A 26,231-nucleotide genomic window follows, 5' to 3' on the forward strand; every position below is an offset into this window, starting at 1 on the left:
ATTCTAGATGTAATTTGGAGATAGGCATTCTAGATATAACTTGGAGTAAAAAATTTCATGTACTTTCCATATTGAAATTCTTTCAAACTATTGAAGTATAAATGCATATTGATCTTTGCAAAAGTTAAATACTACTACAATTAATAATGATGTGAAATCTGTTCATTTTAATTCAAGAACAATTATTAAGAACTTTCAAATAGTTAAATAAGTAGGGACATAGATTGACAGTTTATATCATACTGAGAGAGTATTAGTTGATAAATTAATGAAGAAACTAATTCCTCTCTAAACCACAAGTGTTTTTATAAAATTTAAATACAGAAATAATACAAGGCCAAATAATAAAGCTTAAACTATATCATAAGTCTATCTTTAGAGGGATTGTTTTCAGAGCCATCATTTATACTATTAAACAAGATAATATATGACTGTTTCTGAACAGTTAAGAAAGCATCTTTCTCAAGCAATGGACAGAGCTTCTTTTTGGGGGGAGGGGGCTGGTTCATTTAAAGCGCATCACCATGACAAAAGTTCAAGTCCAACAGATGAGGAAGAGATAACCTTAGCCTTAGCTGGTTACTAGTAGGAAGGAAGGCTTCATAATGTGGTGGTAGCCTTACCCCCCACACCAGTAGAATCCTATGCTGACAGAACAAGCCTCAAAATATCTTGCTTATGCATCAACCTCATTTAAAAATAAGAATCCATTTGGTATCATGAATGTGTATTACAGTGATCACACAATCAATCAGGCAGCCGAGAGTACCTGAGGAAACATTATTTCTGATCTATAATGTCAGTCTTGGAAAAGTTCAGTTAGGTTTTTAATAATAAATATTTTGGTACATTTTCAGATTTATCCTTATGATCTAGAAGTTTATTTTATGATGGTGATTTTCAGCTTTGGCTTCAACTTTGACTAAACATGATTTTTAACACCGGCCTTTTAGTAGTTGGCCAAAATGTGTATTCGGTGAACCGTAATAAAAAAACAGGGGTCCTGATGGGAAATAGATAATCCCTGCAATGTTTGGAAGAGGTCTGTGGCTCCAAATCTGAATGAAGGGAAGTCCTGAGAGGGTTTTTTTGCTCCCAGAGGAGGGCTGGAATTGATGGGAAGATGTACCTACCTCCCTTACCCTAATTAAGGGAATAAGAGAAGTGAGATGGGGTCTCCCTGACAGGTGACATGGATCAGGGTGTGAAGAAAGCGTATCATGCTGGGGAGGTGCATTTTGTATCTTCAACAGGCCAAGCAGTGGCGAGAAGAGGCACAAGAAAGAATCTTATGATACTGCAGTAACAAAATTAAGCCCCCTTCCTAGAAAGGGCTCCAGGCAGGAATTCCTCATTCCAGATTTCTCTTTAGATCAAACAATAGCAGCATGAGGACTGGGGATGTCTGGGTATCTACTGACAGGTGCAGGAATTAATTAAGCATAGTAGTGGAGGTGCTATGAGGCTGCAGGGATCAGAATCCCCAAGGTCACCAAAATGCCAGATAGAGCCGGCACTGACAGTCCAGGCTCCGCCCCCACAGCCACTTGCCAGCCTGTCTGTCTTGCTCAGTGTGGAGCTCAGCTGTCCAGACCCCTAATTGCTTACCAGCTGCTTACTCCTCCTCATTGTTCACAGAGATATTTGCAGCAGAATAAAATTTACCTTCCAATCACATAACCAGCCTAAATTGTTCCCCGCAATTCCTGAATTTATCTGGGTATTTATTGAGCACCTAACACGAAAAAACTGATATTCTAAAGAGCCCTTGGCATTATCATAGAACAAGAGGGTTAGGAGTATGAAATACGGATTCCAACAGGGCTTGAAATCCTGACTCCTTCAGCTCTTTGACCTTGGGCAAGTTATTAAAAATTCCTGAGTCTAGTTTTCCTCATCTGTAAAATGAGATTAAAACTCTGACAAGACAGAGGAACTCCAACTACCCCATTTTTTTTCAGCTGGAGTTCCCAAGTCTCCTCAACCTCCTGGCTATTTATCTGGCTGTACTCACTTCGTTAAGGTCTTTGAATTCTTCTCCTGGTCGAAAAGATTCCAGTTAGAGGAGTGATGTCAATTTGGGCATAAATTTTGTTCATCCTAGATTCAGGATTAAGGCAAATCAGGAAGCACTGGGGTCTGTTTTAAGGGCAAGCCAAGGAGCTAACACAGAAGACCATTCCCCAAGAGAAAGCAAAGTCCAACCAGTTTGACTCAAGACCTAGGGGTCAGCAGAGTTACAGAAGCACCAAAACTCTAACCATAAATATTGTAGTTACATCTTACTGTATTCAATCATGGAAAGTGTACACTATTATAGTATTTGCAGATTTGGAGATTTTTGTGGGTTTAGGGTGGTATCCCTCTCAAATGTCAAAGGCTTAATGTATTATCTTATAGATCTTCTCTATTCTGTTAAACAGTATTTAAGATGGTTCCCAAACTCTGGGCTAGCAGGAAGCTTAGATAATCTACTAAAGGCAACTGAAATCCACAGCAAACAATAAGTTATTTGCTTAGATTTCCTGAGCAGAGGATATTTCCATCAGGTTATGTTAGAACAGCATCTACCTGGGCAAAGAAATTTATTTGTGTATTTACTGAGAGCTCCCTGTGAGTGAAGTACTAAATGAATAGCGTGCTTACACAAGGGGTCACAAAGGCAGCAAGACATGAGCCTTGCTTTCAGGTTGTCTGTACTTTAGTTTGACTAAAAGTAAAAGTAGTAATTTAAATCTCTGTGCTATTTTACAATTTTCAAAAAGTTTTAATACCTATTCTCATTTCATCCACAAAGATTCCTATAAGACAAGTATAATTAACTCCACTTTAAAGATGAGGAAACTAGGGTTCTGAGAAGTGAAGACATAATCACAATTCAAACCCAAGTCTTCTAATTCTTGGTTTAATGATCTCATTTACCATAGCTGCATCCTGAAAAGGGAAATCTACGCCTTTGCTAAATCAAGGTGGAAGGGAAGGAGCAGAAAAATATTTTGATTGATTTTCCCAATCAATCAGGGCCTATTATAGTCCATCTGGCCCTGGCAAAGATGCCATGGAAGAATGAGTGGAAAACGAGGACTTTTTCCCTACCATCCAAAGGCTTTCAAATTAACCGGATGTTAAGAAGCAAGCAAAAAAAACCAGAAAGTGTTAAGAAGACTTGAATTGGAATCAACGAGGTGGTAACATACTCTTACAATATGATGGCCTTTGTCCTTATGGAGCTTACGGTGTCTTTCTTGTTCACCTTCCTATGTCCCAGTGCCACCACAGGATCTGGAACATGGTAGGTATAGGCACCCAATAAAAAATGCATTGTGTAAATAAAAGATCAATGAGAGCAAATAGATAACCATGAAACGTACCTGAGTATATACTGTAACTTCAAATGTGATACAAAAGAAATCACAAAGCAATAGGAATTAGATGTTTACTGAACACAAGGGGTTTGGAAAACTAACTTTTTGGAGAAAATCAAGTTAGAGCCCTATTTTATAATATCACCTCATTATGTCAATAAATTCCAGATAAATCAGGGAGTCAAATGATAAGAACAAAACTTTTTTTAAAGGCAGAAACTAACTATAAATTATAATTTCATTAATTGCTGACTGACAAGGGATCTCTAAATACAAATACAAGGTAAGAAATCATGCTGTAAACATCTAACAACATGTTTACATAAAAAGAAGATTTGGTTCTTGGCTAAAAATTTTTAAATTTCTATATGTTCAAGAACACCATGAATGTCATATAATGAACTAGGAAATATATTAACAATAAATAAAAAACAAAGATTAATCACTTAACATATTAAAAATATAAAAAATCATATAAAAACCGTCACTTAAACATGTAAAAAGCTAACAACCCAATAAGAAAAACATAAATACACCTAAGAAAAATGGTCAAAGGACATAAAAAAACTAATTCACAGAAGAAATAAAAATCTTTCAAAAATATTCAAAGAAAAATAAAATAACATTGAAATATTTTTTACCTATTATATTTGTAAAAATTTAAATTATAATGTTCAATACTGTCAAAAGCGTGGTGAAACGACCCTCCTATAAAACGATGGTAGAAATTAAAATGATACAAACTTTCTAGATGGCAATTTGGCAATTGTTACCAAAACTTTTTTAATGTGCATAGCCTATAAATGAGTATAGGCATACTTCACAGATATTGCAGATTGGGTTCCAGATCACTGCAATAAAGCAAATACTGAGATAGAGTCACGCAAACTTTTTGGTTTCCCAGTGCATATAAAAACTATATTTACACTATACTGTAGTTTATTAGGTGTGCAGTAGCATTATGTCTAAAAAAACAATGTACATGCATTAATTTAAAAATAGTTTATTGCTAAAAATTACTAACCATCACCTGAGCCTTCAGCAAGTTATAACCTTTTTGCTTGTAGAGAGTCTTGCCTCAGTGTTGATGGCTGCTGACTGATCAGGGTGGTTGCTGAAGGTGGAGGTGGCTGTGGCAATTTTTGAAAATAAGACAACAATGAAGTTTGCCGCACTGATTGACTCTTCCTTTCGCGAACAATTTCTCTGTAGCATGTAATGCTGTTTGATAGAGTTTTACTCACAGAATTTTCAAAATTGGAGTTAATCCTTTCAAATGCTGCTGTTGCTTTATCAACTAAGTTTCTAAATCCTTTGGTGTCATTTCAACAATCTTCACAGCATCATCACCAGGAGTGGATTCCATCTCAAAAAACCACCTTCTTTGCTCATCCATGAGAAACAACTCCTTATCCATTAAAGTTCTATCAGAGATGGCAGCAATTCAGTCACATCTTCAGACCCCATTTCTAATTCTAGTTCTCTCACTATTTCCATCACATCTGCAGTTTCTTCCTCCACTGAAGTCTTGATTCCCTCAAAGTCATCCATGAGGATTGGAATCAATTTCTTCCAAACTCCTGTTACTGTTGATATTTTTACCTCTTTCCATGAATCACGAATTTCTTAATGGCATCAAGAATGGTAAATCCTTTTTAGAAGGTTTTCCACTGACTTTGCCTAGATCCATCAGAGGAATCACTACCTATGGCAACTATAGCTTCACAAAGAGTATTTCTTAAATAATAAGACCTAAAAGTCAAAAAAAAAAAAAAACCACAACAGTATGGAAGTTTCTCAAAAAACAAAAATAGAACTACCATATGACCCAGCAATCCAATCCTGGGTGTATATCTGAAGAAAACAAAAACACTAATTAGAAAAGATACACATAGCTCAATCATGAGATGGCAGCAATTCAGTCACATCTTCAGACCCACTTCTCAATACTATGTGTACCTTTTCTAATTAGTGTTTTTGTTTTTTTTCAGATATATACCCAGGAGTGGATTGCTGGGTCATATGGTAGTTCTGTTTTTATTTTTTTGAGAATCTTCCATACTGTTTCCCACAGTGGCTGCACCATTTACATTCCCACCAATGGTATACAAGTGTTTCCTTTTCTCCATATCCTTGCTGACATTTGTTATTTGTGTTTGTTTTGATGATAGCCATTCTGACAGAGGTGAGGTGATAGCTCATTGGTGTTCTGATTTGTATTTCCCTGATGATTAGTAACGTTGAGCATCTTTTTATGTGCCTGCTGGCCACCTGCATTTCCTCTTTGGAAAATGTCTATTCAGTTATTCTGCCCATTTTTTAAAACATTTTCTTACTGAGTTATAGTCATTTTACAATGTTGTGCCAAATTCCAGTGTAGAGCACAATTTTTCAGTCATACATGAACGTACATATATTCATTGTCACATTTTTTTTCACTGTGAGCTACCATAAGATCTTGTATATATTTCCCCATGCTATACAGTATAATCTTGTTTATCTATTCTGCATTTTGAAATCCCAGTCTGTCCCTTCCCACCCCCAACCCCTTTGGCAACCACAAGTTTGTATTCTATGTCTATGAGTCTGTTTCTGTTTTGTATTTATATTTTGTTTTTGTTTTCGTTTTAGATTCCACATATGAATGATCTCATATGGTATTTTTCTTTCTCTTTCTGGCTTATTTCACTTAGAATGACATTCTCCAGGAATATTCCATGTTGCTGCAAATGGCGTTATGTTGTTGGTTTTTATGGCTGAATAGTATTTCATTGTATAAATATACCACTTCTTCTTTATTCAGTCATCTGTTGATGGACATTTAGGCTGTTTCAATGTCTTGGCTATTGTAAATAGTGCTGCTATCAACATTGGGGTGCAGGTGTCCTTTTAAAGTAGGGTTCCTTCTGGATATATGCCCAGGAGCGGGATTCCTCAGTCATATGGTAAGTCTATTCCTAGTCTTTTGAGGATTCTCCATACTGTTTTCCACAGTGGCTGCACCAAACTGCATTCCCACCAGCAGTGTAGGAGGGTTCCCTTTTCTCCACAGCCTCTCCAGCATTTGTCATTTGTGGACTTTTGAATGATTCTGCCCATTTTTAATAGAGTTGTTTGTTTTTTTGATGTTGAGTTGTATTAGCTATTTATATATGTTGGATATTAACCACTTATTCCCCATCAGTCATATAATTTGCAAATATGTTATCCCATTAAGCAGGTTGTCTTTTCATTTTGTCAATGGTTTCCCTTGCTGTGCAAAAGCTTTTAAGTTTAATTAGGCCCCATTTGCTTATTTTTGCTTTTATTTCCATTACTCTAAGAGCTGGTTCAAAAAAATATTGCTGTGATTTATGTCAAAGAGTGTTCTGCCTGTATTTTCCTCTAGGAGTTTTACAGTATCTGGTCTTATATTTAGGCTTTTAATTCATTTTGAGTTTATTTTTGTATATGGTGTTGGAGAATGTTCTCATTTCATCCTTTTACAGGTAGCTGTCCAGTTTTCCCAGCACCACTTACTGAAGATACTGTCTTTTCTCTGTCATATATTCTTGCCTCTTTTGTTGTGGATTAATTGGCCATAAGAGTGTGGGTTTATTTCTGGGCTCATTATCCTGTTCCATTGATCTGTGTGTCTGTTTTTGTCACCTTGCACTTTCATGTTCTGGAGACAGCTTCTCTCCTTAAACCTCATGAACCAACCTCTGTTAGCTTCAAACTTTTCTTCTGCAGCTTCCTTACCTTGTTCAGCTTTCACAGAATTGAAAAGAGTTAGAGTTAGGACCTTGCTCTGGATTAGGCTTTATCTTAAGAGAATGTTGTGGTTTGGTCTTCTATCCAGACCACTCAAGCTTTCCCTATGTCAGCAGTAAGGCTTCTTTCACTTTCTTATCATTCGTGTGTTCACTGGAGTAGCACTTAATTTTCTTCAAGAACTTTTCCTTTGCAGTCACAACTTGGCTAACTGATGCAAGAGGTCTAGCTTTCAGCCTGTCTCCACTTTCAACATGCCTTCCTTACTAATCTTCATCATTTCTAGCTTTTGATTCAAAGTGAGAGACATGCAACTCTTCCTTTCTCTTGAACACTTAGAGGCCGCTGTAGGGTTATTATTAATTGGCCTAATTTCAACATTGTTATATCTCAGGGAATAGAGAGGCCTGAGGATAGGGAGAGAGATTGGGAGAATGGCTGGTTGGTGGAGCAGTCAGAATACACATTTATTGATTAAGTTTGCCATTTCATATGGGCGTGGTTTGTGGTGCCCCAAAATTTTACAATAGTAACAGCAAAGATCACTGATCACAGATCACTATAACAAATATAATAATAATGAAGTTAGAAATACTGTGAGAATGACTAAAAAGTGACACAGAGACACAATGTGAGCAAACGCTGTTGGAAAAATGGTGCCAATAGACTTGTTCAACACAGGGTTGCCACAAATCTCTTTGTAAAAAGGCAGAATATCTGCAGAGCACGATAAAGTGAAGCACAATAAAATGAGATAAGCCTGTAATTTTGCTTCAATAAAATCATCCTAAGGGAATAATCCGAGATGCAAAAAGATGAATATACAATGATTTTCTTCATAGGCTTCTTGATAATAGTGAAGAAAATGTAAACCAAATACTCAACACTAGGGAACTGCTAGGCAAGTGATTCATAATATAGAATGCTATGCAGTCATTAAAAATCAGGTTTTAGATGATTATTTATTGAAATACAAAATATTTGATATGTGCAAAAAAAAAGACTACAGAAGAGTATTATAATATGATACTATTACTTTGAGGAGAAAGGCGGAAGAAAAGAAGGGAGGGAAAAAGAAGGGAAAAAAGAAAAATAACGGAAGAGCAGACTCTGTTGATATTTTATTGTATATCTCAGAATGATGACATCACAATAGATGTCTTATTTGTTGTTTTGTGTTTGCTTTTTTCATTTTAAAATTATTTTCATTTTTTGTAATTGAAAAAAGTATTTATTTAAGACTTCAAAGAATACCCAGCCAGAAATCTCTGGGCAATAGGATTACAAATATTCTTCATTTTCTTCCTGATACTTCTCTGTATTTTTTCAGTTTTTTTTTTTTTTTTTTTTTTTTTTTTTTTTTTTTTTACAAAGAGCATGACTTATTTTTATTGAAGGGGAAAAAGTGTTCTTTTTTTACACAAAAAAGATATGGGTATCTCTTGTGTGTGATATTTTATTTCAACATAGTATTTGTACAATACTATGAAATATATTTTTAATAATAAAGATCAGGTCTGAATAAGCTAGAATAGATGAAGAGTTCAAAATGGATACAAATTTGGCAGTGAGTCCCAGGTATCAAATATCCTTTCAATTCTTTCCATAAGGAAGCTATGACAGAGATGAAGACTTATTCCCCTCATTTTCTGTTCAGCTTTGATGGCAGCCTGTGGGATGGAGAAGGCTTAGCTGCAGGCTTGTTGCTGTGTGCTCGGAATTTGAGGGAGTAAAGAACAATAGTTGGGGCGTGGCTGAATGGAGAGGTCTTAAGACTGGTATTTATAGGGTCTGTACACATTTTTTTCAGGATCTTACAATTTTTAAAAAGGTTGCTGTAAATAATTTGTTTATTTCACCTCCAGTCGAAGCTTTAATAATGTTGAGCAACTTTTCAATAAATAATATCAAAAGATAATAATGGCTGACATACTGAGTGCTTGCTCTATGCCAAGCACTGTATTGAATTTTGGCCATACAGTTTTTCTTTTCATCTGAACAGCAACCCTATGACACAGGAACCATTTGAATTTCCATTTGAAAGATTTTAGAAAAGGACTCTCAGATAGATTAAGTAACTCGTCCTCCTTCCTAGTAAGCAGTAGATCTGAATTTTAAAACCAGGTTTATCTGCATTTAAGCTGCAAATACTTTATAATACATTGCCTAATGTATCCAATAAAGCTAAAAAGCATCCAACAAAAATGCATTCACATGGTCATCAAAAGACACATACTAACTAGAAAGTTAAATAGTAGTACTGTTCTCAGAAGTCAGAAACTAGAAACTACCCAATTGTCCATCAGCAGTTGAACAGATAAATTGTAGTATTTTTACACAGTGGAATGCTATACAGCAATGAGAATGAATTATTTACAACTACTTGCAATGAATAGATAAATATCACAAACATAATACTGAGCAAAAGAATTCAGGCTTCAAAAAGCACACAGTGTATATGATTCAAAGAACTTATTTAAAACATGCAAAAAACAATCAAAGTCAATCTATGGTTTCAAAATCAGGATAGCGATTATTCTTTGAGGTTGGAAGGTAGTGGCAGGTGGAGCCTGGATAGTGGCATACGAGGGGTTTCTGGGATGCTAGTGATGTTCTGTTTCTTGATCTAGGTCCTGGTTACAAGGATGTGCTTACCTTGTGAAAATGAATTGAGCTCTCCACCTGCCATTTGTGTAGCTTTCTCTATGGCCAGTGACTCCAGAGGAAAAAAGTAGTTGATGACAGAGATCTAGTTTAGTTTCTACTATGGGGAAACCTAAAACAAACACATTCCACATCCACAAAAGTAGTACAAAGTGATAAAGGTGGATCAAGGAAATACTGATCTGATAATGATCAACTTTCTAAGATGTAAACAATTAGTCCTCAGGAATGACAAATAATATGCCACAACAAATTCACTTGGTTACTTTTCCATCAGAATTCAGAACCACAGAGTATCTGTTTGGACAGCAGGAAAGTGTTTGCTTTAATATCACCACCTGCAGAATGAAACTCAACCAATTAAGTTAGGAAATTGCCATTTGCAGATAATTATTTAGCTGGTTTCTAACTTCATAGCTCTGCAGCCATTTGAGGACAAGGTCTCAAAACTGCCACAGGGTGTGGTGTTGGAGTTGGTCTATTTTAACTTAATGATCTGGAAGAGGAAATAACCAGCATGGTAATGACATTGCAAACGATGCTAAATTGAGAGTGTTGCAAATGCTAATAAAGGCAGAGGAACAAAATGAGAAGACTTTGCTGATAAAATCTGGGCTTTAGTGAATAATACCAGTGCATTGAATTCCCAATTCTCTACCCTAACAATAGATTCCTGAACACACTCCTTTGTGCTCAAAAATAAAAAAGTCTTATATTCAAAAAAATTGAATATTCTATTTCAGCACTGCAATTTTAAATAAACTTTTAAAATTTTAGAATAGTATTAAATTTAAAGAAAAGCTGCAAAAATCATACAGAATCCCCATATTCCCCACACCCAGTTTTCCCTATTATTAACATGTTATAATAATAGTAAGATACATTTCTCACACTTAATGAACCAATATTGATACTTTATTATTTATTAAAGTTCAGCCTTTTTGCAGATTTCCTTAGTTTTTACCTAATGTTCCTTTTTTGTTCCAGGATCCCATCCTGAACACCACATTCCATTTAGTCATCAATGTCTCCTTAGGCCCCTCTGGGCTGTGACAATTTCTCAGACTTTACTTGTGTGGACCTTGACAGTTTTGAGGAGCACTGGTCAGGTAATTTGGAGAATATCCCTCAATTGGAATGTCTCCGATGTTTGTCTCTTGGTTAGACAGGGATTATGGGTTTTGAGAAAGAAGACCACAGAGATAAGTACCAAACTCATCACATCATATTCAGGAAACATACAGGGTTTCCCCACTATTCTTACTTCCTCCCCTCTCTGCCTCAAGATTTCATTTTTTATATGGCTGAGTAGTATTCCATTGTATGTGTGTATCACATCTATCCATTAATAATTTATGACAAAGGAGCAAAGAACATACAATGGAGAAAGGATAATCTTTTCAATAAAGACTGTTGATAAAACTGGTGGCCACATGCAAAAATTTAAACTAGACCACTATCTCACACCATACACAAAAGTCAACTCAAAATGGATTAAAGACTTGAATGTAAGACTTGAAACCATAAAACTCCTAGAAGAAAACATAGACAGTATGCTCTTTGACACTGATCTTAGCAATATCTTTCTAGAAATGTCTCTTCAGGCAAAGGAAACAAAAGCAAAAATAAACAAATGGGATTACATCAAGCTAAAAATCTGCTCAGCAAGGGAATTTTTCTGCTTTTTTGAGTCTTTTAATTGGTGTATTTTTGACCATTTGCCTCTAAGGTGACTATTGATATAGTAGGGTTAATACCTACTATGTAATTGTTTTCTATTCATAGTATTTTTCTTTGTTTCTTACTCTCCTTTTTTTATGCCTTTTTTGATGCTGAGTATTTTATATGATTCCATTTTAGCTTTCCTCCTGGAGTATAAATTATAGTCAATTTGAAAGTTATTTTAGTGATTGTCCTACAGTTTTCAATATATACTTTTAGCTAATCTAATTTCATCTCTAAATAACACTATATTGCTTTAAGTGTAGTATGAATACCTTAAAATAGAATATTCCCAATTCTTCCCTCCCATTTTTGTAACATCTCTGTCATTCATTCATTCATTTCATTTCAAATTTCATTTATTTATCCATATGTTTTAATCACTTAATATATTGTTACTATTACTACTTTAAGCAGTTACCTTTTAAGTCAACTAAGAATAAAGAATTAAAGAGTTCTTTTAAAGAGTTTATTGTATTTTCAATGCTTTATTCCCTAATGCTCTTTTCCTTATGCAGATCCAAGTTTCTGACCTATATCATTTTCCTTCTGCCTGAAGAACTTCTTTGAACATTTCCTGCAGGGCAAATCTGCTGGCAATGAATTTCTCTTAGTTTTTGTTTGTCTGAGAAAAGTTTTTATTTCTCCTTCACATTTGAAAGATAATTTCTTTGAATATAGAAATCTAGGTTGATGATTTTTTATTTTCAATATTCTAAAATATTTCATGCCACCCTTTTCTTGCTTGTATGGTTTCTGATTTGAAGGCCCCTACAATTTCTTCAATTCTGTACAGGTAAAGTGTTTCTGCCCCTCTTGTCCACTCCCCTCCAAATTTCTGGATCTTTGAAGATTCTCTCTTTGTCTTGGGCTTTCTGCCATTTAAATATGATATGCCTTGGTATATTTTTTTGGAGGGGGAGCTATTTTTCTTGTTGGTGTTTTCTGAGCTTCTTTGATTGGTGGTTTGTGTCTATCATTAGTTTTGGCCAGCCATTTTTGCTTCAAACTGTTCTGGTCCATTCTCTCTCTTCTAGTATTCCCTTTACCTGTATGTTACACTTTTTGAAATTGTCCCACAGTTCTTGCATGTTCTTTTCTGGGGTTTTTTTTTTTTCATTGTTTATTCCCTTTGCACTTCAGTTTGAGGAAGTCTATTAACCTATCTTCAAGCTCATTGAACCTTTTCTCTTCCAAGTCAAATTCACTGATGAGTCCATCAGTAGCATTTTCTTTTGGCTCTTTCTGGGGTTTTCATCTCTGTACTTAACATTACCCATCTGCCCTTGCATGTTGTCTGCTTTTTCCATTACAGCCCTATAGCTAATAAAAAAAATACTACCCCCCCCAAATGCCTGCCATTTCAGTAAACAATGACTGTTGCCTGCCATCAAGCCCTCAGTCACTGTAGCCACCCCCAAGGTGTGCCCTGAGGGGAATTCAGGATGGAGAAAAACAGGATACTGGCCCTGGATAGTTAAGATGCATATCAAAGGAATAATTTCAATGAGCCCAGACTCTTGCATCTTCCCATACATAGAAAAGCACTAAAATTATTAACTGCTAATAATCTTTTGATGTTCAATTACATGTTTTGTTTTGTTTTTCAGCAAAAAGTCTTAAATATCCCAGCTCCTCATTTACCTCTGAGGAACAGTCTTTCAGACCTATCTGAGAGGCTGTCTCCCAGGCTATAATCCTCAGTAAGATCCTGAATAAAACCTAACTCACAACTTTGGGTTATGCATTTATTCAGCTGACAGCCCTTAGATATTACTCTTTGCTATTTTAAATTCTCTGCCTAATAATTTCAACATCTGTGTCACATCTGAGTCTGGTTCTTGTGATTGCTTTATCTCTACAGACTGTGGTTTATCTGGCCTCTAGGCATGCCTTGTAATTTGTTGCTGAAAACCAGACATGTTATACAAGGTAATAAGTACTGAGATAAAGAGGCCTTTAGTGTGAGTATTAATGTTAATTGGGTTAGAGGTTGGGCTCTGTTTAACTTCTGTAGCTGTAAGTGCCAAAGACTTCAAAATCCGCTAGTGTCCTTCCCAAAACAAAAACAAGGACACTTCCTAAAGTACTCCTCGGAGAAAGTCTGTCTTGCTGCTCCTCTGGCTATAATTCACCATGACTATACTGGAGCCCTGTTGGTGTGATGGGAAGTATGTGGGAGGTGAACATTCTATCATGTTCTGCTTAAATCTCAGTGTTTTCGTGGTCCTGTGTCTTGGAGCTCTAACCTTCACAAGTATTTCTCCAGTGATATAGATTTTGTCCCTGCCCCCTCCCCTCTTCCTGGCTGCAGTGGTCACAGTCTATTTCCCAGGTGAAGCCCTGACCCTTGTTGACTAGGTTTTCCCCTCTAGGTGAGATAGGAGGGCTAGAGAAGGGCTTTTTACTCTCTTGCAGGACCACATTCAGCCTCCAGCAATTCATCGAAATTACCATTTAAGTGTTCCTATCAGTTTCTGTCTCCAGAGGCTTCTACTCCAGGTTGGCAGATCTCACCTGTGACTATCTGGATGCACCCTTCTGTACAGATTTAAGAGTGATTTGCCCCATGAACTCAGTTGAGGGGCCTTGGGAAGTGACAATTATCTAGTGCCCAAAAATTTAGCAAGAGTATTAATTTAATCAACAAATAATTGTTGAGTGCCTACTATGTGCCAAGTACTATTCTAGGGGATGAGGCCACCTCAGTGAAGGAAACAAAGTCCCTGCCTTCATGAAACTTACATTCCAGTCAGTGGGAGACAGAAAATGATAGTAAATGTTATAAAGTAAAACAAAAATGATTAAGGATGAGAGAGAGTGATAGGATGGAGGCAGGGAGATGCTATTTTAAAGAAGATAGACAGAGTTGCATGTATGAGGCCCCAGGGCCCAGCATCTCCACTACACCTTTATAAACACAATGAAAAAAAAGGAGGAGGAGGAGGGAGGGAGGAAGAGGAGGAGGAGAACAGAAAAGCCCCTCTGAGAAAATACAATTTGAAGATACTCAAAGGAAGTGAAGGTGTGCCCCCACAGGATATCCCAAGGAGAAGTAGTACTTAGGGAACATGAAGAAGCCTGGTGTGGATTTTTCCAGAGTCCCAGCACAGGAGAAAGTGGGAAGCCTCATCACGTGCAGCCTCATTAGCCATGGCAGGGATCTGAGCTTTCACTCAAAGAAAGACGGGAAACCACTGGAGGATTTTCAAACAGAAGAAAGGCGTAAGTTGGCATATTTTTAAAAGATTGATCTGGCTGCTGCATTGAAAGCAGGTTATTGGGGGCAGGGAGACAAGATGGAAGGAGCTACAGAGACCCTTTAGGATGCTACTAGAATAATCCAGCAAAAGATGTGGGTGGCTTTGAGGTAATAAGATGCCATCAGATTCTGGAATTATTCTGAAGGTAGAGCCAACAGAATTACTGATGGGTTGGTTATATAACCTAAACTTCATAACAACCTTTAGTAGAGTAAGGGTAGTAACATTTAGGAAAGATGAAGAAACTGACCCTTAAGGAGATCTTCCCTAGCTCCCTGAGCTAGTGAGTGACAAATCAAAATTCAAAGCCAAATCTGTCAGGCTCCAACCCCCTAACTCTGACCCTCCTATTTATATCCTGTTAAGAGTTACAAGGGATCTTTGAGTTAGCTCAACACATGATTTCACAGAAGAAAAAAACTGAATACGTTAAAAAACATTCTCAAGTTTCTACCATTAGCTAAGGGCAGAACTGAGAAAAAAGCCCCTGCCTGGTGACACCTGAATGGGTCACTTTCTACTTGGCCATATTGCCCTTTCATCTGGTAAGTGGGAATAAACAGCCAAAGGTTGCAGGTAATTGTCAATTAAGCCTATGTTCGCAATAAAAGAGCTCTATAACAAAATCTACTGTGTATGGGTCACCTTTGAAGGCATTATAAGACAGGGGTGATATTAATCACACTGAACACTGCCTGTATTTTTAATTATTAACAGAATGATGCAATGTCTACTAGAAGTCCTTAAAAAAACAAAACAACAAAAAAGGCAAAGAAAAAAATAAGAAAAACAGAAGTCATGGAATAAACCAGTTCTAGTTGCCTAAGAAACATGTCAGGGCTGGCAAACTGGTTGACGCCCATGTGTTTTTTGTAGGAGTCTTTGGGGACTTCCATGTGAGTTGTATTAGCACTTATACTATGACACCACCTGGTATAAGAAGCAGCATTATTCTGTTCATCTTAATTGACTGTTCTCTCCTAGAAAAGATATTCTTGAAAAAAAAGCGGCAATCTCTGGAAACAAATTGGGAGCTTTTCCATTTGTAAAATACTTTTTTCACCTAGGAATGCTTATTGGTCCTTGAAATTCAACTCAGTCTACTATTTATTAAGTCATTACTGTACACCAGAGACTGGAATAAGGGATTTATGCATTATTTATTTAAATTCTCAAAACAGCCTTATGAGGTGGATATTATTACCTGCATTTTACAGATGAAGTGATACAGGTAACTTAAGTTGTATACCTTCCTTTTGCTCACAGAAAACCCTGGGTTTACCTCTACACATTCACTTCCAAAGTAAATCAAGGATTACAGTGCTATGTGATATCTGTCTTCCACTAAGCTTTGAATGCCTTGAGGGAGGAAACCCTTCTTTCTCTCCTCTTCAGTACTTCAACATACCCTAAGAACTAACGCAGATCTTTTCCTCAGGTATTTCACTTAATTCCACTTATTCCTCCAATAACCCTATGAGATAGTGTCTTAATAGCCTCCTATTTACCCCATTAGTCAAGGAGAGATTCCCACCCTAGGGTAATGGGATGGCTGAGCACATGGCACCAAATACTGGACAGACAAGACTGACAGCAGTTTGCTAGTCATATATATTCACAGCCCAGAGGAAGAGGACACCCTATGCAGAGTCACATGGGGGTTGCACGTGAGAACAGAGTGAACCATTACGTGCTATAGGAGGCAAGCTGTATGATATCAAGAGGGTGGGACGGTCCCCAGTTCCCACGGGAGAATGTGATTGGCTTGTGTGTATAATTCCATGGACTGCAAGAGGACTGAAACCCACTAGTTAGGGATAGGCAGGAACTGTGCTTGGTCCCTTTGGTAAGAAGGGTCATTTGCCTAGGGGACCTTATAAACCAGAACACAGTAGGGAGGGAATTTGTGGTTAGGTCATTCAAAGTCCTCACAATTTTATCAGATGTCAAGGTAGCACATAAAACTGAGCCTTAATTTGAGGCCTTACACCACAAAGGCGTATCATTATCTCCACTTCAGTAAAGAGGAAATGGAGTTCAGGATGCTTAGATCATGCACAAAGTCACACAGCTGCTAAGAAGCTGAGGATAAACTGGTCTCTCTGACCTCAAAGGCCTATTTAGTTTGCAAATAGTTAATGGAACATCTTCAGTTTCGAACCAACATTTCCATGTGACTTCTGAGAAGTATGAGAATAGAAAGGAAAGAACATACCATTTTCTGGCTGAAATCAATGTTCAACAGAGTATTTCTCACCCATATGACCAAGTCACCAGCATTTCGTTGGAAGGAATCACTACAAATGCTTTGCATCAGTGGGTGGAGAGAGCCACTATTGGCTCATGCCAAGGTCCCTTTGCCTGTCTGGTTGCCTATTTAGCCCATTTACCGTGAATTGGCCCAGTCTAGTTCAGTCTCAGGAAAAGTATAGGTATAGCTTAGATAAATTAGCATTGAGATTTTAATATGCATATTGGTATTTTTGAATGCTCAGACTGTCACTTATCCATAATAAGTTGTTCCTTTTTGCTTTGAATACTTTAATAGTTGTTGTTTTTCTTCTCATATTCTTATTTTCTTACATGTCAGGTTCTCCTAGCCTCTGTTTTAGGCTTGAACGTGTTTTGCTATCAATAATACACCTAATTCCTAACCTATATAGTAAGAGCACCTTCTTTTCTTCCTTAATTTGCTGAGTCATTCAATTTCAATCAGGAAATGTGAGGCAGAATAACTGTGGTTCTTGCAAATTTCCTGGGAGCAATTAACTTAATTGTGATAACACTGGAGTGAGTGTGGTGATGGATAGGGGTCCCACGGGGCTGCTGTTTTTGGATTTTGAAATACAAACACCAATTTATAGGCATAAAGTGTTTAGGAAATTTATAACCAAATGGATAACATGTGGAATTTAACAATGGCAAAAAACTGCATTATAAGTGAATCAGCATTCTGGCTGTGTACAGTCTTTAGAACCCAGTAACCATGAAGAAAAAAGACCTCAAGATTTTGAAGCTATAAATAAGAAAAAAAACCAAACAACCCAATCCAAAAATGGGCAGAGGACCTAAACAAGCAATTCTGCAATGAAAACATACAAATGGCCAACAGGCACATGAAAAAATGCTCAATATCGCTAACCATCAGAGAAATGCAAATCAAAACTACAATGAGGTATCACTTCACACCAGTCAGAATGGCCATCGTTAAAAAGTCCACAAAAGATAAATGCTGGAGAGGCTGTGGAGAAAGGGGAACCCTCCTACACTGTTGGTGGGAATGTAGTTTGGTGCAGCCATTAGGGAAAATAGCATGGAGATTCCTCAAAAAACTGAAAATAGACTTATCCTATGATCCAGCAATCCCACTCCTGGGCAGTATCTGGAGGGAACTCTAATTGAAAAAGATACATGCACCCCAGTGTTCATAGCAGCACTATTTACAATAGCCAAGACAGAGAAGCAACCTAAATGTCATTGACAAATGACTGGATAAAGCAGCTGTGGTATATTTATTCAATGGAATACCACTCAGCCATAAAAAAGAATAAAATAATGCCATTTGAAGCAACATGGATAGGCCTGGAGATCATCATTCTAAGTGAAGTAAGCCAGAAAGAGAAAGAAAAAGCCATGTGATATCACTTATATGTGGAATTTTTAAAAAAAAGAGACAAATGAACTTATTTACAAAACAGAAACAGACTCATAGACAATTTTATGGTTACCAGGGTGGGAAGGGGGTGGGAAGGAATAAATTGGGAGTCTGAGATTTGCAGATACTAACTACTACATATAAAATAGATAAACAACAAGTTTCTACTGTCCAGCACAGGGAACTATATTCAGTGTCTTGTAGTAACCTATAATGAAAAAGAATATGAAAATGAATATATGTATGTGTAGTTATGACTGAACCATTATGCTGTACATCAGAAATGGACACATTGTAAACTGACTATATTTCAATTAAAAAAGATTTTGAAGCTAGTCATCTATCCTAGTGCAAGAAAGTCACAGGGTGCAAAAGGCAAGCTGGTGACAAGCAAAGCAGCAAGTTAGCAATTGGCATCATTCCCCATGAAACAGCATGAAAGTTAAGATAAAGGCAAAATAATACATTATCAAAGTACTAGACTCTCCTGATGGTAGAGAAAAATTAAATATGCAGTAATTGATGTAGCAATGTCATCTCTAGGAGTCTATGCCAAAAATACACTGGCCAAGGCATATTATTTGTAATAGCTAATGACTAGACACAACACAAATAAATGTTCACCACCAAGAGAAGGATTGAATGAAATACGGTATATCTACCCAAAGGAGTCCTATGCAGCTATAAAAAGGAACACGACAACCATACAGCTAGGTAGGTGGAGAAAAGTGTATATTAAATGCTAAAAAATGGAGAAGGAACTTTAGAAACATATCAACCAAATACACTGCATGAACCTTGTTTCTATTATGATTTTATGTACTATATAAAAGACATTTTATGTGACTGCTAGGGAAAATTAAACACAGACTAAACATCAGATAATAAAGAATTATTAACTTTGTGGGCGTGATAATGATATTTTAGTCATGTTTTCTTAAAACATGAGATGAATACTGACATATTTTTTCCAATCAATTCTCTGAAGTCTAGTTTTTGCTTTTAAAATACTCCAGTAAACAAAAAGGTACAGAGGGAGGTAGAGAAGAGTTGAAACTGAAACAACAGAGTATTGATAAATGTTGAAGTTGGATAGGAAATGCTATTTTTTCTACTTTTGTGTCAATTTAAAAAATTACATAATAACAAGTTAAAACAAATGGACTATATATATACATAAATATACTGTATATAGAGAGATATAAAAAAGATAGATAGATAGATAGATAGATAGATAGATAGATAGATAGACAGACAGACAGATAGACAGACAGACAGACAGACAGATAGGTAGCGAGCGAGCCTTGGTCCCACCCAAAGGATCCTGACTCAGTGGGTCTGGGGCAAGATTTGGGTATCTGAATTTTTTTAAAGGTTCAAAGTTCTTTGGCATTCTGATTAATCAAATAATAGGAGATGGCATTTAGGGGTTAAAAATTCTCAAAGATTTTGACTATTATTAATCCAAACTGACTACTGAAGCTGTGATTAATATGATGAATTCTTTCTTAGATAATTCTAAAAACCCTTCAGGATTCTAAAGTGACTCAGGGTTACATGAATAACATGGATTTTTATCTCAGCCTACTTTGATGTTCACACTGGCTGATTAATAGAGAATCCTGGTTGACAGAATGCCAGATACAGACATAATATGCTTAAGTCAACTTGAGGGCAGGGCCAGCATCGTCTCTGTCTTTTATAAATGTCCTCAATCTCTGCCACATCAAAGGATTATAGAGAGAATAACATGTATATCTGTGTAAGTGCTTCAGAGCCCTTAAAGACAGTCCTTCAATAAAATCCAAGGTATTAGTGGTGGTAATATGAAAAGTCACTCACCCACTAAGCTCGCTTTTGTCATCAGCTGAGGAAGAAAAGCCTAGATTGGTGGACGGTACAATCCCCACCCAGCATCAGAGAGAATGAAAGACGCGAAGGCAGACCTGGGAAGAAAAGGGAGGCTTGCTGGGGTGGAACAGCCCAGTCACCTTTTCCATGTTTGAAAGCAGAAAGACGGAGAGCCCAGCAATGTACTCCCCTGCAGCTTGCTTTCACAGCCAAAGGGCAGGGCTCGAATCAGGAGTTTAACCCTACCAACCATCATAAAGAGCTACTTCAGACTAACTCCTGAAAGAAAGAAAAAGAACATACATGTATTTTTATATTTATTTTTGCTACGAGTTTTGAAATTCATTTTTAATTAATGTTTGAGCAATGCTGAGCCAGCAGCAAGGTTTCGCTAAAGCATTTTTATCAAATTGCTCATTTAAAATTTTTTTTTTCAGAAGAAAAGTGTAGAAGTAGAACTTGCGGCTTGGAAATCTTTTCTTAAGGAAAGCTCCCTTCAGTAAAGTTCAGAATGTGGTTGGTGCTCACAAGTCATTTCAGTCATCTCCAGGGTCCCAGGGTGTTCCTTAGCAAACTCAGCCTGCTCGGAGTCTGTGAGATCATTACATGCTGGATGCTGCCTTCAGCTAATACAGCTCACTAGGGAGTGACATGTCAGTTCAGAGTGCAAATTTATTAATTTGCAATGAGAAATAAAACTTCTAGATGGATAGAAGAGTCCATCTAGTATTGGTAGAGCCCACATCCATTCAACAAGCATTTATTAAGCAGGTAGTAGGCTGAATAATGGCACCCCAAAATAACCAGTCTTAATCCCTGGAAACTGTAAATGTTACTTTATTTGGAAAAAGGGTATTTGCATTTTGAGACGGCAAGGTTATCTTGGATTTATCCAGGTGGGCTCTAAATGCAATCACAAGTATCCTTATATGAGAGAGCCAGAGGAAGATCTGACTACACATTCACAGAGGAGGCCATGTGAAGACGGAGCAGACCAAGATTTGAAGATGGTGGCCTTTAAGGTGGGAGTGATGGAGGCACACACCAGGGAATGCAGGCAGCCACCAGAAGCTGGAAGAGGCAAGGAATGGATTCTTGCCTGAGGGAATGCGGTCCTGATTTCATGTGTACCCTGATTTCAGCCCAGTAATAACGATTTCAGATTTCTGGTTTCCAGAACTGTGAGAGAATAAATTTCTATAGATTTAAGATACCAAGTTTGTGATCATTTGTTCTAGCACTTATAGAAAACTTCCACAAGCACAAACTGTGTGTCAACTGTGTGCACATGAGGAATACAGTGGCAACCCAAACTACACGGTCCCTGTCTTCATGGAGCATCAAAGCAGGTGGTGGGATGGTATATGATTTGATGACATCGGGCCTTAATAACCTTTTGTATTCCTGCTCCAGTGGGAATACACAATTTACAGGCAGACTGATGTCAGCTGGAAGGGCATTATTTTCCTCCAGACAATGCTCCAGGTTTCTTCTTTGATGCACTAAGTTAACCATCCCATATACATATATGGTTTAGATCTTACCTCTTTACTGAGTTCTTGAGGCACCACCTCACGTAGCTATACCTTTTACATATTTAATATTATAATGTTCGCAATGAACAAAATCACAGATGTTGGGCATATGAACAGGAATACTTTTAACATTTTATGACACTTTTGGCTGAGACCTTCCATTTGGCAAAGGGACAGTGACCTGGACAAATATTCTGGACATTCTGCAAATCATTACCTACAGTGTCCCTCTGACCATACAACAAACTGTTAGGTAAGGTGTGCTGCCTTGCAAATTATGATACATTTCTGTATGGTGATTTTAAAGAAGCCATGTGAGTTATACCACCTAAGATGAATTGTGTACATTATAGTTTGATCAATTGATAAAGCCTTTGAGCCCAGGTCTAAGAAAAGCTACCTGCCTTTGCCTCTGACTAGCTTCAAGAATGTAGTCCAGATCAGGCCTTCTTCCACAGTGTAGGCACAAGGTTGTTTATTATCCAGCCTTACAAACAGAAAAATCACCCAGGGTTTGTTCTCCACTGTCACTATCCAAATTTGGAGCTTGAAGGATAAAAGAGAACAGCCAGCTGTTACAACAGTGCTTTCTCCAAGTCTACAGACTACTAACTTCACTAAAAGCCTGGGAAGGGGGAAATGACCATATTCCCCTCACATGACTTCCTGTCTCGTACAGTTCCTATATTCTACCACCAGTCTACATTCACTATTAAGAAATGGGGTTAATTCACTTATCTCTGATTCCCTCTAGGATTAGTAAGGTTTTCCATGGGCTTCAGATACTTCTATTGTGGTCAGCAGGCCTGGAGAGAGAAAAGTGGTTTGATGCGAAGGCAAGGAAAATATAGCTTGCCTGTTTGACTTTTCTGCTGTCATAGGCTTTGAGAAAGTATGGACTGAGGATGGCAGAATCCTCTTTGGATCATGCATTTATAAAAATTTTAAATACACTTCATGATTATAAAGTAATAATGTAATCATTGCATACAATTTAGAATATGAGTTAAAGAAAGTAAAATGAAGAAATTAAGATCAATGGATAGACCTAGAGTTTATCATACTAAGTGAAGTAAGTCAGATAGAGAAACACAAATACCATACAAAATAGGTAAACAACCAGGTCCTACTGTATAGCAGAGGGAATGTATTCAATAGATTGCAATAACCTATAATGAAAAAGAATACGTGTGTGTGTATATTTATATATATATAAAACTGAATCACTATGCTGTACACCAGAAACTAACACTACACTGTAAATCAACTATAACTCAATAATAAAAGAAAAGAAGACCACCTAAAAAACCTATCACTCCAAAATAACCAGTGTAGGCATTGACTATAGATATATTTCTTAATGAAATTATGATAATTCTCTGTATACAGGTTAGTATTCTGCTTTTTTTCACTCTACATGAAATCATACTTTTCCATACTTTTATATATTTATCGTAAACATGAATTTTCAGGGCTGTAAATATCATACCATAATACACTGGACCATTTCACTACCATCTGACACTTCTATAGTTTTCAATTTCTCACTGTTAAAAGCAACACTTTGAATGAAAAGCCTTGCAAATAAATTTGAGGGGAACATCCACAATTATTTTACCAGGATAAAGCACTAGTTGTGAAATTACTAGGTGAAAGAGCATGCAGACTTTAGTTTTTATTAAAGTTAACATACATCCAAAAAAGTTCACAAATCATAAGTGTATCAGGTGATGAATTTTTATCAAGTGAACACATTCATGGAACCAATATCCAGGTCAAAAAATCTTACCAGTACCCCAGAAGCCCCACTCGCAGTTCCTAAACACCCTATAGGTACCACTATAATGACCTTCAACACAAAAAAATGAACTTTACCAGTTTGTCAACTTCATATAAATACAATCATTGACACAGTATGTATTCTTTTTATCTGGCCCCTTTCACTCAACAGTATGGCATCAGTGCAATTCCTCCAAGTAGCCAGGTGTACGGACCATTTGTTCATTCTCATTGCTGGATGGATGGTATTCCATTGTGTGCATATGCCACACTCATTATCCATTCTACTGTTGATGGGCATTTGAGTACTTTTCAATTTAAGAGTATTATGAATAGTGCTGCTATGAACATTCTAGTGCATGTCTTTTGGTGAACATATGTACACATTTCTGTTGGATATGTACCTAGGAGTAGAATTGCTGGGTCGTAAAGAAGGCATATGTTCAGCTTCAGTAGATACTGTCAAACAGTTTTTCCAAAGTCATAGAATATGCACATTTTAAGTCTCTTGATGCAAACTGCCATTCACAAAGGTTCTCTCCCCTTACATTTTCCCAGCAGCTTATCAGACGCCATGGGGAATGCTTCCCAACAGTAGGTATTATACATTATTTAAAAACCTTTGCTACTTCAGTACGCCAAAAACTGGTTGCTTGCTATTATTTTCATCTGTATTTCTTTGATTGCTATTGAGAGTCAATAAACATTCCACAAAAGAAAAAGTTGGATTCCACAAGTATCCAACAAACATATGAGAAAAATATTCCCATCATTTCTAAATTATCTATTGGAATGTTGGCCTTTTTCTTATTGTATTGAAGGGCTTTGCTTTATATTAAAATTACAGATTTTTAAATGATCACTTCACACACACACTCATATTCAAATTAATACAGGGGTACCTTTTGTGACTCACTCATTCCTTCTATTTTTAACCAAATTATTTTGATTCTGTATGCAAATTTATTGTGCATACATCATGCTCAAGGTTATGTGCTACACACTCTAGGAGACTCAAAATTGCTCAAAATGTATGGACTCTGCCTTTAAGTGGCTTGTAGTCCGTTGGCTGCATAAGACCCCCATGTGGACATCTACAGAGCAAAGGAGCAAGCTATGCAAGTCACATGGGCCAGAAGGAAGGAAGGGACTTAGAAGTGTAGAGGAAGGATAGAGAACCCTTGGCTGGACCACTGGACTGCACTAAAGGCCCAGCCTCCAAGCTGAAGCTTGACAAACAAGAGGGCCTTCTTCCCTAGTTGAGGCTGAAGGGGAAGTACAGGCCACGCTGGCAGTAAGGCCAGAAGGTGGCCCAGCGGCACATTGCAGGACACAGGTGTGTCTAAAACAGGAAGAGAAATTAAGGAGTCCAGACTGATTCTTAGCTGAAATTTAGGCAGGAGAATGGCGAGCTCAAAATAAACTGAGAAGGCTGTTTAAAGCCAGAGAGTCACTGTTTTAAAAAGATTTCATTGGCATCAAGCTATTCCTCCATGTCCAGCCTTGTGTTCCTTCTGAAAGAAATCCCCCCATTGGGCTCTGAACACCAGGTCAGGCTGGATGGACTTAACGTGGTCAGCCATGTGTGTACAAAGCTAGGAAATCTTTGGCATGGAGGCAGGTCAGACAGTAAGCTGGGGAGGCACATTTATACTGCTGGAGGCTGAACAAGTCCGTCTCAAATGTTTGCCTGGTGGAAAAGTGAAGAAAAATACAAGCAAGGACAGACCACAGGGAATTGTGGCTTTGATTAGAGAATCCAAGGAAAGTTTATTTTGAGTTGCCTTTTGTAACAGAGAAAAACAACTGGGGATGGGAGTGGAAAGCAGAGAGACAGTGCCTGAGGAAAGCCATGTGAACTTGCAAGTTTACTGACAAAAAACTCCAAGATTCTGGTTATACTTTCTTTTATCTTAGGAGGATTCTGGAATGTTCAAGGTTTTTCTTTCACTTGGCATTATACATATACCCTAACACTCTGTAGCCAAATTTGTCTTCCTGTGTTTTCCTCACTCCACCCAACACCCACAGTCCCTCCCCTGTGGCCCCCGCAACACACATGTGCACGAGCACACACACACTGGGACTGTTTCCTTAGAGCCAAGAAAAGTCCATAAACCTGTTCCCTGGCTTAGAGCCCAGCAAAATGAAATGAGGGGCTAACTGAGCAAGAGTCACTGTGTCGTGTGTCACGGGCTTATTTTCCTAATACTATTCAAATCATCAAAGGAACCTGTGAGAGAGTGGGAGTAATTTTTCTTCCTGGAATCTGGAGGACCACAGGTGGGGTAGCGGGAAAGATCAGTCACAGGTGGAGGCAGTAAGGAGTTGCATTGTTTGCAGATAATTTTAAAACAATAACACCAGCTAGTGGGTCTGCTTTATTTTCACCACGTGCTAGCAAATTCTGCACAAGCCAGTGACAAAACATTCCTCCAAAAGCTCTTTGTTCGCTGTTGTTCCTTTTAAGTTTTAATACTATAATATGTATGTAAACTTCAACACAGCAATTTTTAGTGATTAGCCTTCAATCAACATGGTATTCTATAAGGAAATGAATTCAGAGAACTCCCAGTTCTACAGCCAGCCCCAACACACACAGACCCAGCTACATGTATTTGTCTAGAGAAGACTGAACTCCAAA

The sequence above is a fragment of the Camelus dromedarius genome, chromosome X (assembly GCF_036321535.1).
Source record: "Camelus dromedarius isolate mCamDro1 chromosome X, mCamDro1.pat, whole genome shotgun sequence".
Classification (NCBI taxonomy): domain Eukaryota; kingdom Metazoa; phylum Chordata; class Mammalia; order Artiodactyla; family Camelidae; genus Camelus; species Camelus dromedarius.